Source organism: Onychostruthus taczanowskii, unplaced genomic scaffold, assembly GCF_017590055.1.
Source record: "Onychostruthus taczanowskii isolate IOZ18803 unplaced genomic scaffold, ASM1759005v1 scaffold38, whole genome shotgun sequence".
In the NCBI taxonomy this organism is placed as follows: domain Eukaryota; kingdom Metazoa; phylum Chordata; class Aves; order Passeriformes; family Passeridae; genus Onychostruthus; species Onychostruthus taczanowskii.
In genome coordinates, this window is record NW_024501237.1 from 13,725,515 (window position 1) to 13,739,125 (window position 13,611).

The following is a 13,611-nucleotide window of genomic DNA, read 5'->3' on the forward strand; positions in this document are numbered from 1 at the left end:
CCTAGGCTGGGTGCAATGGGATTAGGTGGTGACCCACCAGCAAGGCACGAGGATGGCTCCATTCTGTAGAACGGGAGCAGGAGGGATTCAGCAGGAGGATGGACCCAAGCTGTGGAGCAGGAGGAGGAGGGATTCAGCAGGAGCAGGCGGTGGCTCAGCTGAACAGGAGCAGAGGTAGCAGGGGGAGGGTGAAGAGTTGAAGCGGGGCTGCAGGCCTGGGCAGATGCAGCTGCCGGGAGCGAGAGATGAACTGCTCGCGACTGGGAGATGCAAACCCGATTCGGGGCAAGCAGCACACAGGAGGTGGGAAGTTGATGGGGCCAAAATTAATTGATGTGTGCACAGAGCTACAGAACTCGCTGATGTTGAGATGCGAGGGCTGCATAATTTACTGCAACCAAGAAGGGCACAAAATTAAGCAATTGGGGTTTTGGTAGAAACCAGAATACCTCGAACCTAGAATACTTCATACCACGGAGCAATTCTTCTGCAGGTTCAAGTGATTATTTTTTTGTTGTTACCACAACAGTTCTGAAAGGGCTCTAAGTACTCATGCATTGAAAGGTTATGAGTGGTACACGGACACAATGCTCCTCTGGGGAAGACTAGGAATGTGGGATAATTCTCATGTAATATAGAGTACCATTGACAGCAAAACCACAGTTTTTAAAGGAGAAACTGCTCACCTTTCAGAAAGAAATATTTCATTTTGCTGTAATTAAAATGGAGTATTTTCTCAAAATATATCATTGGAAAAGACAGCTAGGTCAAAAACATGTATTTTGTGTGCAACTATGAAGACAATTATTTCAGGAAAGAAAACATTAATAGATAAAGCCTGGAAAATATTTGTGGTTCCTGTTAAGAATGGACCAGATTTAACCTTAGGGCTTTGCTAATTTTCCGCCTCTTCTTTCCCCCTTTTTTTTAAGCATCTACCTTTAGTTAGCTTTGTCAAAGGTTACTTGGCCATTTTAAAAATCACACTGTCACAGAATGCAGAACTACAACAATGGCAGAGGCATAACTAACTGAGCTCTCTATGGGATGGGAAAAAAAATTATTTTCCTACTGATAGGAATCTAGCAGCCATGCTGAATTCATCAAAAGCATTCTTAATCTTATAACAAAAACTCACACATGAACTGTGCGAGAGAGTAACCTAACTTTAGCAAAAATAAATACAACTTGAAAACTCCCAAGCAGTAAGTGGGATACTGAGGCAAGAGAAAGCGAATCAGTTCAGGAGGTAGAGAAGCTCATTTGGAGAATCAGTGTTACTGCATATTCTCTGCTGCAATTAATCTCCACAAGTAGGAACAAAGTTTTATACTAAATTTGTTTCCTTTCAAGCAAATACATTGCTTTTAATGCAAAACCTAAACAATGCAACTAAAAGTTGAATTTTGCCTCTGGAGTCTGTTGGGATTAGATCACTGATGAAAATGAGAGAACTGGGAATAGTTTCTTTGTAACTCAATCCTTCCAATTTAGATTAACAATTGCTATTTATGAACTGTGGTAGGGGCTCCTACTTACATGGACTCCTCAATACAAGAGATGCTCTATATCTTGTAACCTTATTGGGTAATTGGGCAGTTTTTTGGTTTTTTTTGACTTTCATCATTACAGTATTTGAACATTTCTAAGTCATTTTAAAGAAACAGAATCATAGAATGTCCTGGATTGGAAGGGACCTTAAAGATCATGCAGTTCTGCCACAGGCAAGGACACCTTCCACTAGACCAGGTAGCTCCAAGTCCCATCCAGGCTGGCTTGGAACACATCCAGGGATGGGGAATCCACAGCTTCTCTAGGAAGCCTGTGCCAGAGCCTCACCACCCCATCACAGCCTTCCTGCAGCCTGTGTAAGCAGTAGCTGTTTGTGAGATGTTTTCCATGGTTTTGCCCACATGTCAGGACAGATGCATTGCAAGTGTGGGAAGTGTTAAGGCCTTCTTGTGCCATCATTTACCTCTGCCAGGAGTGAAGGCAGCTCCCATCAAGGTGCTTCCCCTACGCTTTTGAGGCTCACCTTAGTGCCTGATGTTTCCATTCTCATTCTGTGCCAGAGCAGGTCATGCTCCCAGCCCAACAGATCAGGAAGTGCCTGGCATTTTAGGATCTTTGAAAGTTTCAAGTACAGGAAGCTCATCCATCCTGTTTGAGAGATTACTGGAGGCTTTTTTGCAACCCTGGCTTAATTACCAAAATTAACAGAAGGTGCTGAGGGGAAAAGACATACAGGAGTATTACCATTAAGGACTTTAAAACCATAGTCCAGTGGAGATTAATTTTATTCTCCCACAAAGTTTTTACTCCCGCTCCATCTGGCATGAGCTGCTTCAGGAGGCAACCCCAAATTCCTCTGTTCCAGGTGTCACACTTATTCACTGTGTCACAAAGCTGGAGTCTTGTAATTACAGGCTCCCGAGTCAAGTGATACTGCTTTGTTCCTGCCAAGAGCCCCTTTCCTCACACACTCTTCCACCTCCCCACCTTCTTCCTTCTGTGCCAACGTCTGTCACCACCATCAGTACATGCCAACATCTCTAACCAGTTCCTCTCTTTGATGACTTTTTTTGCTGGTCACCACCCTTGTACATCTCCCAAGATCTGTGCAGATTACTCTCTGCTGTCATTACACAACATCTACTACTCCTCTCAGGGTGGAGCACTTTGGTTCCATAACCTATGGTGCATCCACTACTTCATAAAATGCATTTTTAACAGAATTTTACCAAATATTATTAGAAACCAGCTCCTAGAAAATGCTGCGGTTCCCTATGTGAAGGCTTCGCTTTCCACACAGATTTATAAAAGCCAGGCTGTGCAGCCTTTCCGTAGTGTCAGTCTTGCTCAAGACCTGGAGCGTTGTGCAAGCTGACAAGAAAGGACATGATAGTTTGACAGCAGGTGTTCAGCAGGAACACGCTACCGAGCGGCAGCCGCGCGGCAGGAACCCTCTGCTCAGGCATCCAGCAGGAGCATGAATTAAAGGCAGAGAGCAAACGTATGCTTTGATACCCTGGCAAACAGCAAACCAACTCCAACTGGGAGACAGCTGAGGTGATCCCAGTCCAAAGCAAGATGAAGAGATACAGAGAGTGAACAGTCTCCAAAATAAGAACATGATCTGTCCCTCAGATGCCCCTGCTTGTGTAGCAGCTACTCCCTCTGCCTATCCTCCAGGTACACATCTTCAGTTAATCTTTTCCCTTCAACTACTAATTCATACCTGTTTCCGGTTTGTCACATCAACAGAGAGAAACTTCTCCGTGTAATTCCATGTGTCCTCTGGAACTGCTCTTTACTGGCTACCCACACGAATGGACACCTTCAGCGAGCACCACAGATCAGTCTCTTAGCTATTACAGCAAAACAGTTTACACTACAGTGTGCACGAAAACAGCAAAATCATCCTTCCGTACAAAATGAAACCTGGGGAAAGAACTTGAATCAACTGAAAACACTGTCATCACCTGCTGGAACAACATGCCCTGCTTCTGCATGTTTCACAGCACTGAGTAATTTCTAAGGGTGGTGATTTAAAACAGATACCAGTCTAACTTCAATAACTACAAAGAGGCAGTGCTTTAAATGCTTCAAGAAAGCAAAAATTTCCAGAGTTGATGTGAAAGCACATCAAACCTCAAAAACCTCTAAGAAAGGCCAGGTTTGGCTTTCCAAACCTGCAGAAAGCTGGATGCCACAAAATATTCTCATCTTTTTAATCAGACTAACAGCAGTGCCCTGACCACTGCACACCACCATCCTGCCACTGGAATTTGATTGATACAGCCAATTCACATGGAATCACGGAGAAAGGAGACTTGAGGAGACTTGTTCTGCTGCAATGAGACCGTGCAAACACAACTGTGAGGAACAATGTGCTCCTTGGCCCATGCAGACAATACCAAGGCACGTTTTTATGTAGTTTTGTTCAGATAGGATTAAAATATCTCAAGAAACCGAGTTTCAACCATTTCTCTTGGCAGAAACATCTGCAGGCAGATACTCCCCAGCTGCAGAACCCGTATCTCCATCTGATATTTCAAACAGTTAAATTGGCCAGTTGGCACAAATCACTGCAGTGCTCATTGGGAGCCAAGCTTTGCCCGGGCCTCCATCTATAAAAGTCTAAACCTGTCAGAAACACGGCCCTTTTTCAACGCAGTAAAAGCAGTGCAAACCCAAGCAACCATGCTGATACAAATCCAGTTTGGCATCACAGAAATTCAGCTCCAAATGACGTGAGTTCAAACCCACTGAGGCACTGCCAGGGAATCAAGCTCTCAATCCCCCCTGCTTTGTCAACATGGCCTCAGAAAAGCAAGATACTCTTCACAATCTGCCTGTACCTTCAGGACACTCAACCACATGTTTTAAAGCCACAAACTTCCTTTGCAAAGGGGGTGTCAGACACAAGGTTTTGTCCTCTCCCCATGTCCAGTCTGAGCACAATAGCACAGAGGATGTCCCAATTTCCAGCTGTTTTCCTGCAATTTCAGCAAGGAGCAGGAGCGATCTAGTCCTTCGACACTTTCCGGTTCTCACAGTGAGGTTTGAATGTGGAGAAGACACTGGAAGGTGCCCACTCCATGCAGCCTTTTCTCCCCCATTTCTAATAAAATGACTTTTAGTAAAGTTAAAATTAAGTGAAGGGGAAAAAAAAAATCTATCATCAGCTAATAAACGACATAACACACCCTCTTCACTGTATGTTTACATAAGAGAGTCCTCCATGCTCCTGTCTAAGAGGTGCAAAACCTCAGGAATGTCAGCTCTTTTCTTTCTTTCCCTTCCTTTTTTTTTTTTTTTTTTCTGGTGGGGGTGAGTGGGGGTTTAATGAAAGAACCCCTTTAGAAAAAGATAACAATTACATGTAATGGAACCTGGAACCAGACTCTTTTGGCAATTAATCACCCAGGAGCCGTTGCAATCCTGCAGGCTGTTTCTGACAGATTTTGAGAGCTTTACAGGAATCACTGGGATAAGATGTGCCTGGGCTGGCTTTTGACAGGGACCAATCATGTACAAAGTGTATTGTTGGTTTTGAGTTTTGCACTTTTTTTTATTTGTATATTCATACACACACACACAAATATATATGTGTATATATATATATATATCTATATATATATATCTCTACACACATACACACAGATGTGTGCACCCATATCTACATTTCCACAGGAGTCTTTCTTTACATACATGGAACAACTGCAGAACTCATTTGTTGGCCCAGAGGCAAAATAAGAAAAAAAAAAGAAAATAAAGAAAAAAAGCCTTTTCTTCCTCTCAGCAAAGTAGAGCTATCCATCACTTAACAGAGATACTTCCTGTTTTCAAGCAGTTGGGAAGGCATGACTTCCAACCCAAATACTTCACTTGGCAAACCATTCCTGTGTTGACAGATGCTTTTATAACCACTTCATTCCACCTGAAGTTTCAGTATAAAAGGAGGTGGTTTTCATTGCTGGGCTTTTTTTTTTTTTTTTTTCTGAGGGGAGAGAAAGGGAAAGCAGAAAGGAGAGGAAAGAGAAGGAAAAGGAAGGAAAATACCACAATTATAACAGCTGGATGACAGAGGTTAGCATAGCTCTGACAGATGTTACCATGTAACCTCAAAATGACATGTTAGAGAAAAAACAAACCACCGAACCTGTTCCTTGTAGGAAAGAGAATTTTGAACTCCTGCCAAAATAGCACAATTCTCCTCAGAAGATTTTGAACACTGCAACAATGATCTACCACATAATACATTATTTTCCATACATAAGCTTTACCTTTATATTACCAGTGCTCTGACGGATTAAATTACCAGCATGGGATGAGATGTTTTTCTGAGATACAACTCAGCCTCAAATGACAAAAACTAACAGCACGTCAGCTCCATCAGGACCTGCCTTGTAACAGCTTTTCATCTCCTATTTTCTGTTTTCCTGGGATTCATCCACAGGACATGCTCTGAACACTTCTTGAGGCCACATACTTCAGTGTATGACAAGGAGAAGTTAAACTGTGCTGCAGACAAGAAGATGTATTTCTAAAAGCTGCACGATTCATTTTATATAACCTTTTGTCATACCAGTTTCTGTATTCCTTACACCTGGTTACTTCAGTGACTACCCTACCACAAAATTCTTCATGATTTTTCCTGGCTTGTGACCAAACTTTACAGACCTGTCTGACAAACTACAGATAGACAAACTACAGATAAACAATGTGCAAAAGAAATATTCCCAGAACAAACCATATATGTGAAAGCAGCGGCTTCTAAAGAAAGAAATCAGCAGAGAGGTAGGCAACATCAAGGAAACAATTCAGAAACAGTTTCAAAAGGAAATCAATGACTTTCCGTCATTACTGCCAGCACTGCGGCTGAAAAAAAATAAATTTCTGGTTTTCATTATTTGAAAGATCTTATTTTACTACTGTGGTTCTGGAAGACCATTTAAAGCAATAAAGTAGATACCAGTCACAATAACTGTAAGCCAAAGGAAAAGTCATTCAACTCAGAGAGAGAATAAAGCCACTATACAAAAAATATCACCCACCTGTACTCGAACACCAAGGTGATTATGCGTTTTACAAACCCATCTTGAGGCCTATATTCCAAACAAACAGGGAGCGAAAAAAACAAACCCTGGTTTAAACCCCTCTCTTTGGGAGACACAGCCCTCCTGCCCTTTCACAGCTAACATATACTGGGGACAATGCAGGTGCCAAACCCATTTGAGACTGACTAAGACCAAACTTGGGAACACCTGGCAGCCTTGGGGAGAGATCCAAGGGGTCTTTCTCCCTGCCAAGGGCATAGCTGGTGGCCAGGCATGAGCCTGCTGAGTAGAACAAACAGCACAGGATGCCTCTGTTCATAGGATGCCAACTATGCTTTTGATAAGGGAACAACCAGAAGACATACATGGGTTTTAATTTACTACCTGTTAGTGGAAGAATTGCAGAATGGTTGAGTCGGAAAGGACCTTAAAGATCATCTCATTTCATCTCCTCTGCTATGGGTACACGCCTGAACACCAATGAAGACCTCTTCTTCTTTCAAAAGGTGCATTCTTAACCCATGTTTAAGTTATAAACTGAGCAGAAAAAGAGAAACAGGTGGGTAAGAAGCCTCTAACCAGCACCTGCAAAGTGATGCTCATACAGTGAAGCACTATTTGATATAGAACATCTAGCAGCAGACATGCAGCATGAGTCTTTAAGCAGTTAAAGAACTTTCTCAGGTCCAGATGAGCAAAAAGACTTTGGGAATAGCCAAATGAGGTCAGTGAGGCTGCTGTTGGTACCACAGAGCAGGTGACATGGTTCCAATGACACAGAAAGAGTGCGTAACACTGAAGAATTGCACTGCTGACTCCAGAATCCCAGATAGCTGCATGCCAGGATATTAATGCAGTCAAGACATGGCTAATTAAGAACAGCAGTGCACTGGCTGGGTCAGAAGCCAAGACACTCTGCCTGGAGAAAAGGCCCCACAGACATGCCTCCTCTTATTAGTGCAAGCAGACAATCACTGACTTCCTCCACCCGGATGCAGGAAGACAACCTGGTGGTTTTCTCCCTCATACCGGCAGAAACCACTTTGTGTGTTGATCTTGGAGTCTTGTGGGTGGTGCAGAGTTTACATAAATTACAGAGCTCACTGCAGCTGCCAGTTGCAAGCGACAGAGCTGCAACTCTGGGGTTAAAATACATCCTTTCAGCTCAAGAGGATGCAGGGGTGCTGATAAAAGTCCTGAAATCATTCTGCAGGTCTGCCAAGTGTTTATAGCCCCCAGCAGACACAATATATTAGAGGAAAACATTTGGTGCCACTGAACTCACATTTTTTCCCTACACTGCCAAGAGTTCCATCAAACAAATGCGGGACCCTGCTGATTGTTGTCCATCTGGCTTTCTTCTTGACTGTCCTCCACATTGTGAAGCCACCTGTGATGTTTCTGGCACTAAGTACTTTCCAATAGAGGAATTATTTTGGTCAGTCCCTTTTACATGTTCTACAGTCAGCCTGAAGGCATTCCTGCCATGGCAGACAGTCTGGCATCAGATCTGGCTTCATTCTTACCACATATCCTAGATATTTCCATCTTCATTTCTGGATAATTTAGGAGATTAAGTCTTGTTCAACTCCCCGACGAATCTCAGTATTTGTTATAAATTCATTCCATTTAATACCTACTATTTCCCCAAGGCATTTAATTTCAAAAGCTTTTAGACGTCTGTCTGTACCTTTGGTAGATTTCCAGCTTTCACATCCAACTGTTAAGGTGGAAACAGAATTTCAGTGGAAGACTCCTACATCAGTTTTAGATTGTGGATTATCAACACCTACATCTTCTTCATGCTGGTCAAATACAGCTGCTGCCTCATTGATGCATTGCACAATCTCCTTCTGGACATCCCTTCCATCCCCATCTTACTGTCATGCAAAGTAAGGATGCCTGGCTTGTATCTTGCTTATTTTTGCATCACATTATCAGGGCTGAAAATTACTGTGGTTCTCATTAAGTCCATTTGATTTTTAACTCACCTTCTCTTTCTTCTTTTCTTTCCCCTCCTTTCTTTTGCCCGTGTCTGCTGGAAAACAACTCAGCTGTGGTTTTTGTTAAGTAACATAATGTGTGTTCTACCTAGGTTACCTTTTTATCTCCCACTTTTTCCCATTTAAATGAACAGTGGCTCCAAACAGCAGGGGTGAAAGATTGCACCTCTACTTGTCTGTATGAATGAATATTCATCCAGTCAAGCTGTACTTCAGCCAGCAAAGCTGCACCTTGACCTAAAGCCTCAATGAACTTCCCTTAACATACCCTGTCATTTCAAGATGCTACAGTACCAGTCCGGATGGACAGATTCAAATACCTCTAAAATTATGAGTACAACCTAGATTTTAAAACACTAGGGAAGGTGTTACAAAGAAGGGTTTAGTTGAGTTATGCTCATGATTAAATTTGGTCAGCATATGACCTTCTGTTCTACTGAACTTGAACTCATTCCTTTATCCTTGCTGAAACACTACAGGAGAAGACTTTTCTAGCAACAAAAAAAAAGTACAGAATCAGAATAATTACTACAGCAGGCCATCTTTAATTTCTGTTCTTCTTTTTTGTTGATTTTTTTTCTCCTTAATTACACTTTCTTAACACCTAAAAATTCATTTCTCTGCTGTGAGCTTTATGATAGTCTACTTACAGCTTATTTCTTTGCCAAGATTTAGAGATCATTGCTCTGCTCAGCTCTTTAATATTATCATTGCTTATTTCCTTCTCTTCTTGTTGAAAATATTTAGTTTATTTCCTGAGGAAGTCTCCTGAGGTGTAAGCTATGCTGGTAAAGTGCTTTCCTATCACCTTTTTAACACTTGTTCATGCTCCTTTGATACAGTCAGCAACATATCTCATTTCAGACTGCATTTACTTATAGTATAATTCACAAAAATTGGGGTTTCTCCCTGAAAGGGTCTGTTTGAACAGTTAATTTGCATAATTTCAACAACTTTTACATATATAAACCGACTATGATTTATTAGCCCTTGGCTGTCTGGAAAGCTGCATTCATGTGCCAGCTATGAAGCTGTCAGGCAGAAAGGCCCAAAAGAAGCCACGCTGAGCTCCTGAGGTGAATCTTTTCCTTCAGCTAAGCTTTCTTGTCAAGTGTTGAGGGAGGTTTACTCCCCTTCAGTTTACAGGCGTCCAAATAGGTGTGAGCTTCCTAAATGAACAAGCCTCTTCTCTCCTCATGGAATGCAGATTTTGGAAACCATAAGCAATTTCCAAGCACAAAGAAGCTCTTGCCATAACCCGAGCTGTACATTTTGTCAGCTAACAGAGTAAACAGCTTGTTACATTCCCATCCTGTTGCCAGTGTCACAGAATCCCCCTCTTCAGCACCTGGGAACTGCAATGTATTAGATAAAAACCTCGATCGCCCCATGATTTAAAAGAAACGGTAGGTTTTTCCTACCGAATTCCAGTGGTAAGTTATTGCAACGTGGAAACAGGAAATATCTTCAGTGTTCACGCTAAGGTCTTCCCGGAATTTAGCAGTGTTTGATCCTGAAAGCTTAAGTGACTTGCCAGGGAGTCGCTTTGAACCACCAGCTTTATCTTGGGCTCTAATCACTGTTCAGAGGAAGACTCAAACCGTAGTCAATTTAACATAACTATCTGATTACTCCTCCCGACTACCATTTAAGACAGACAATAGCTCAGTTCAGGATGCAGCTCAGGAATGGCGTGCCCAGAACCTGATGTTGCCCAAGGGCGATGTGGCTCTTAAGGAGACACCTACCTCGATTTTCTATTGATCTGGAGCTTCCCTAAGCATTTGCAAATTGCAGGAACCGCACCGAGACATTTAAAATTTTAATTACTCTAACTTCACAGGGCCATCAGTATTCAAAGCTGCCCTCTAACCAAGAGGAAATACAAATTGCCCTTTGAATAGAGACAACTCTTGGGCTCTAGAGTTAGGATTTATCAAAGGAATTGAAGGGAAAAAAATCCTACTTCACATAGCTACATTTCTAACACAAGACCTTCACAACTACCGACATTTCCTCCCACGTATTATTTAGCTTTCAAAATTATATTCATTCTTCAAGTTTCTGAATTCATAAAGCCATGCTTTGGATGAAGGCCAGAATATGCAGGAGGAAACAGAGAATCTCATTTTGCTCAAGATGCTCTGACGGAAAAATCAAGAGTTTTAGGTTCTTTCTGGGGATGCAAAGATCTTTTTGTACCAATAGCACATGTATGCAAAAATTATTCTATGGGAAATTTGTGCCAGGAAATTCAGTTTCTCTCATGATGAGTGCCATTACAATGGTCACAAACGGTGCTGACAATGAATCAAACCCTATTTTAAACACAAAAAATGAAGACAATTAAAATGTAAGTGGAAATAACTTGCTCCCTGGACAGAGCTGGGGATTATGACTGTCAGATTTTTATAAAACTACAACTTTTTATCTGCTTAAGGCAAGTTAAAATTCACTTAATGCACAATTCAAATCCCCCCTTTGCAAACACACTTAACATCTCTTTTTCACAGGCAGTTATTTCAAAACCAGCGCTTGTATAACAGAGAACAGAGTTTAAAAGCTCAGAAACCTTCCATTCTTCAAGTGTAACTTCAGAACTGCCAGCATTCAAAGGTACGTGAATCAAAAAAATGCCAGACCACAATAATCTACACAGATGGGTGGTGGGATCTGTGCTGGAGACCCACTCAGCAGCAGAGACAGTCTCCAACTGCAGCACTCAGAATCTCTGCAGGTTTTACCCTCACTTCTGGTATACCTGCATACAGCCCAACACGAGTGTTCCATAACTCACAGGGTTTCAAAATTCCTGGAAGACTTATTTGCCAATGTGACAGTTTTTAGCCCCTCTGAGAGTGCAAACATCCACAGACAAAAACTTCAGGGGGGCTGAGAGGGTGGAAACGAACCTCCCAGTTAACATTGCTTTTTCATCCCTCTCTGCTCATAGGAAAAATCCTCCCAGTCCTTGCCCATAATGCAGTGTTGCACACACCTCGATATTTTATTTCCTTATGGCAATGCAGTCCTAGGATGGACAAAAGCCTGTTTGGCCACAGCTGTGCAGAACCGCAGGGCTCTGCTGGGTGAGCATCCCTGGTCCTCTGCCTGCCAAAAATGCCAGCCATTGGCCAGGAAACATTCTATCTGCAGAAATCCAGAGAGTGCTGAAAGCTCTCTCAAGCACTAGGCTTCACCTGTCTACAAATTGCTGGGATTTCATCACAAAGTGTCCATTTCCCTCCTCTCAGTTCTGTATCCACAAACCAGCTCAGCCAGGCTGACAGAAAAAAGCCACATCCCTACCTTCCCTCTCTGTGACTGGAGGAGAGCAAATATAAAAGAAAAAAAATCCCATCACCTTTACAATAATCACTGCAAAACTATACTGAATTTATCAAAAGGAAGGATGATTTCTCACTCATTTTTTAATTACAACTTGGCAAGCCTGGAATAAAATAAAAATGCCTTCTAAATTTCAATTCACTACTGTATAGTAATGCATGCTAAATTATCATAATGCAGCTGATGTTGCTATTCATATTGCTGAAACGAAACTTGACACATCCCAGCTGTATCAGAGACAGTTCCTTTAACTTCCTACTTGTATTTTCTTTTAAATTAAGTCAGACTTTTTTCAATTATGTATTTCCTGCTGTTTTTTTTTTTTTTTTCCAGGTTTTCTTTCTTATTAATTTCAGTGAAGCAGCAGTAAGAGGTAACAATTACAGCAAAAATGTTTAATTACCCAACTACCTTTTAAACAGTACCTGTGGGCATATACACTCCTTACGAGAAGTTACTTAAAAGTAAACCCACAAGAATTATTGTTAAATAATGGCATGATTATCAAAGAAAATTATTCTCTCTGAGTCATTTCACATTAATTACAATGTACATGCAGTTCATTCTGCAGTGTTCCTAGGGGAGTTTAACGAGGAGCTGGTCCTATCAGGAACCAGACTGACAAGGCCCTTGCACAGAATCTCTGCAAATCACCTCACCAACACCAGAGTCTGCAGCACTCTTGGCAGGAATGGACTGGAGCAATAAAACTAATGAAAATCAGTTAGAAGAGGCTACAAGCAGCTGTAACCGATTTAGAGAAAAGCATGGAATTGAAGACCTGATCAGATTTCCAAACCGTGTTTTCTAACACTCTTAAAAACACCCGCTTCGCTTTTGAAAAATCTCTCCAAACGAGTCTGAATTAACAGTGTGCTCTAAAAATCTGACAATTCATTCAGAAAAAAGCTATTCCAACACCATTTATAACTGATGAGAGAATATAATTCAGGTGACTTTTTAAATAAAGTAGAAAAGTAGCTGTTAATCTCTACAATTTTCATTCTTCTAACAGGAAACTGCATCATGGATGGGTTTTGGGTTTTTTTGGAAGACAAAATCTCTTCTACAGCAGCAATCATTTTAATGAGATTTAATAATACAAATAGTGTACATATCACAGGTACTGTCTTTTTATGCATCAAGCTCAGCTGGAGTGCTCATAGTCAGTTCTATAACAGACTAGAAATATGTTTTGTGAGAGCTTGGATTATTATTCACAGTACCCTTCCATTACCTTTCCAAATTTTTCACTGATGAGTGCAGTAAAGGGAGAATCACTGTAACAATGCACACTTGCATTTATTAAGACATTAGAGCCCCAGCCTGCTGCTGTAAACTTCTGCAGCTCCTCTCTCCTGGCACTCTGTTAAGATTTACAGCAGCAAAGGCTGATCCCAGAAATTAAACAGTGGCCAGTGGCTTTCTCATCACATGAATCAGCAAATTTAAATAACCTCAAAATCCTAAAACTTGGGTGGTTCAATCTTGCTCATTATCCTGTCACTGAATCCTCCTGGCCAACAAGAAATTCCAGACTTTGAAAATTATATCCAACTCACTGTGATCAACACCCAAGGATTACAGATGGCTTCACCCTGCTCCAGGGAATTAAAGCCCAGGTTAAAGAGCTTCCTCACGGAGGAATTGTAGCTAAACCAGCATTAATTGTTTCTAGCACAGAGGAAAAGCACCTG

General features: G+C 41.6%; 1 protein-coding gene across 1 annotated transcript in view; it reads right to left on the reverse strand.

The window, feature by feature from the left end:
• The window catches only part of SPATA5 (spermatogenesis associated 5), a 162,467-nt gene that overhangs the window by 37,319 nt on the left and 111,537 nt on the right, over window positions 1–13,611 (reverse strand).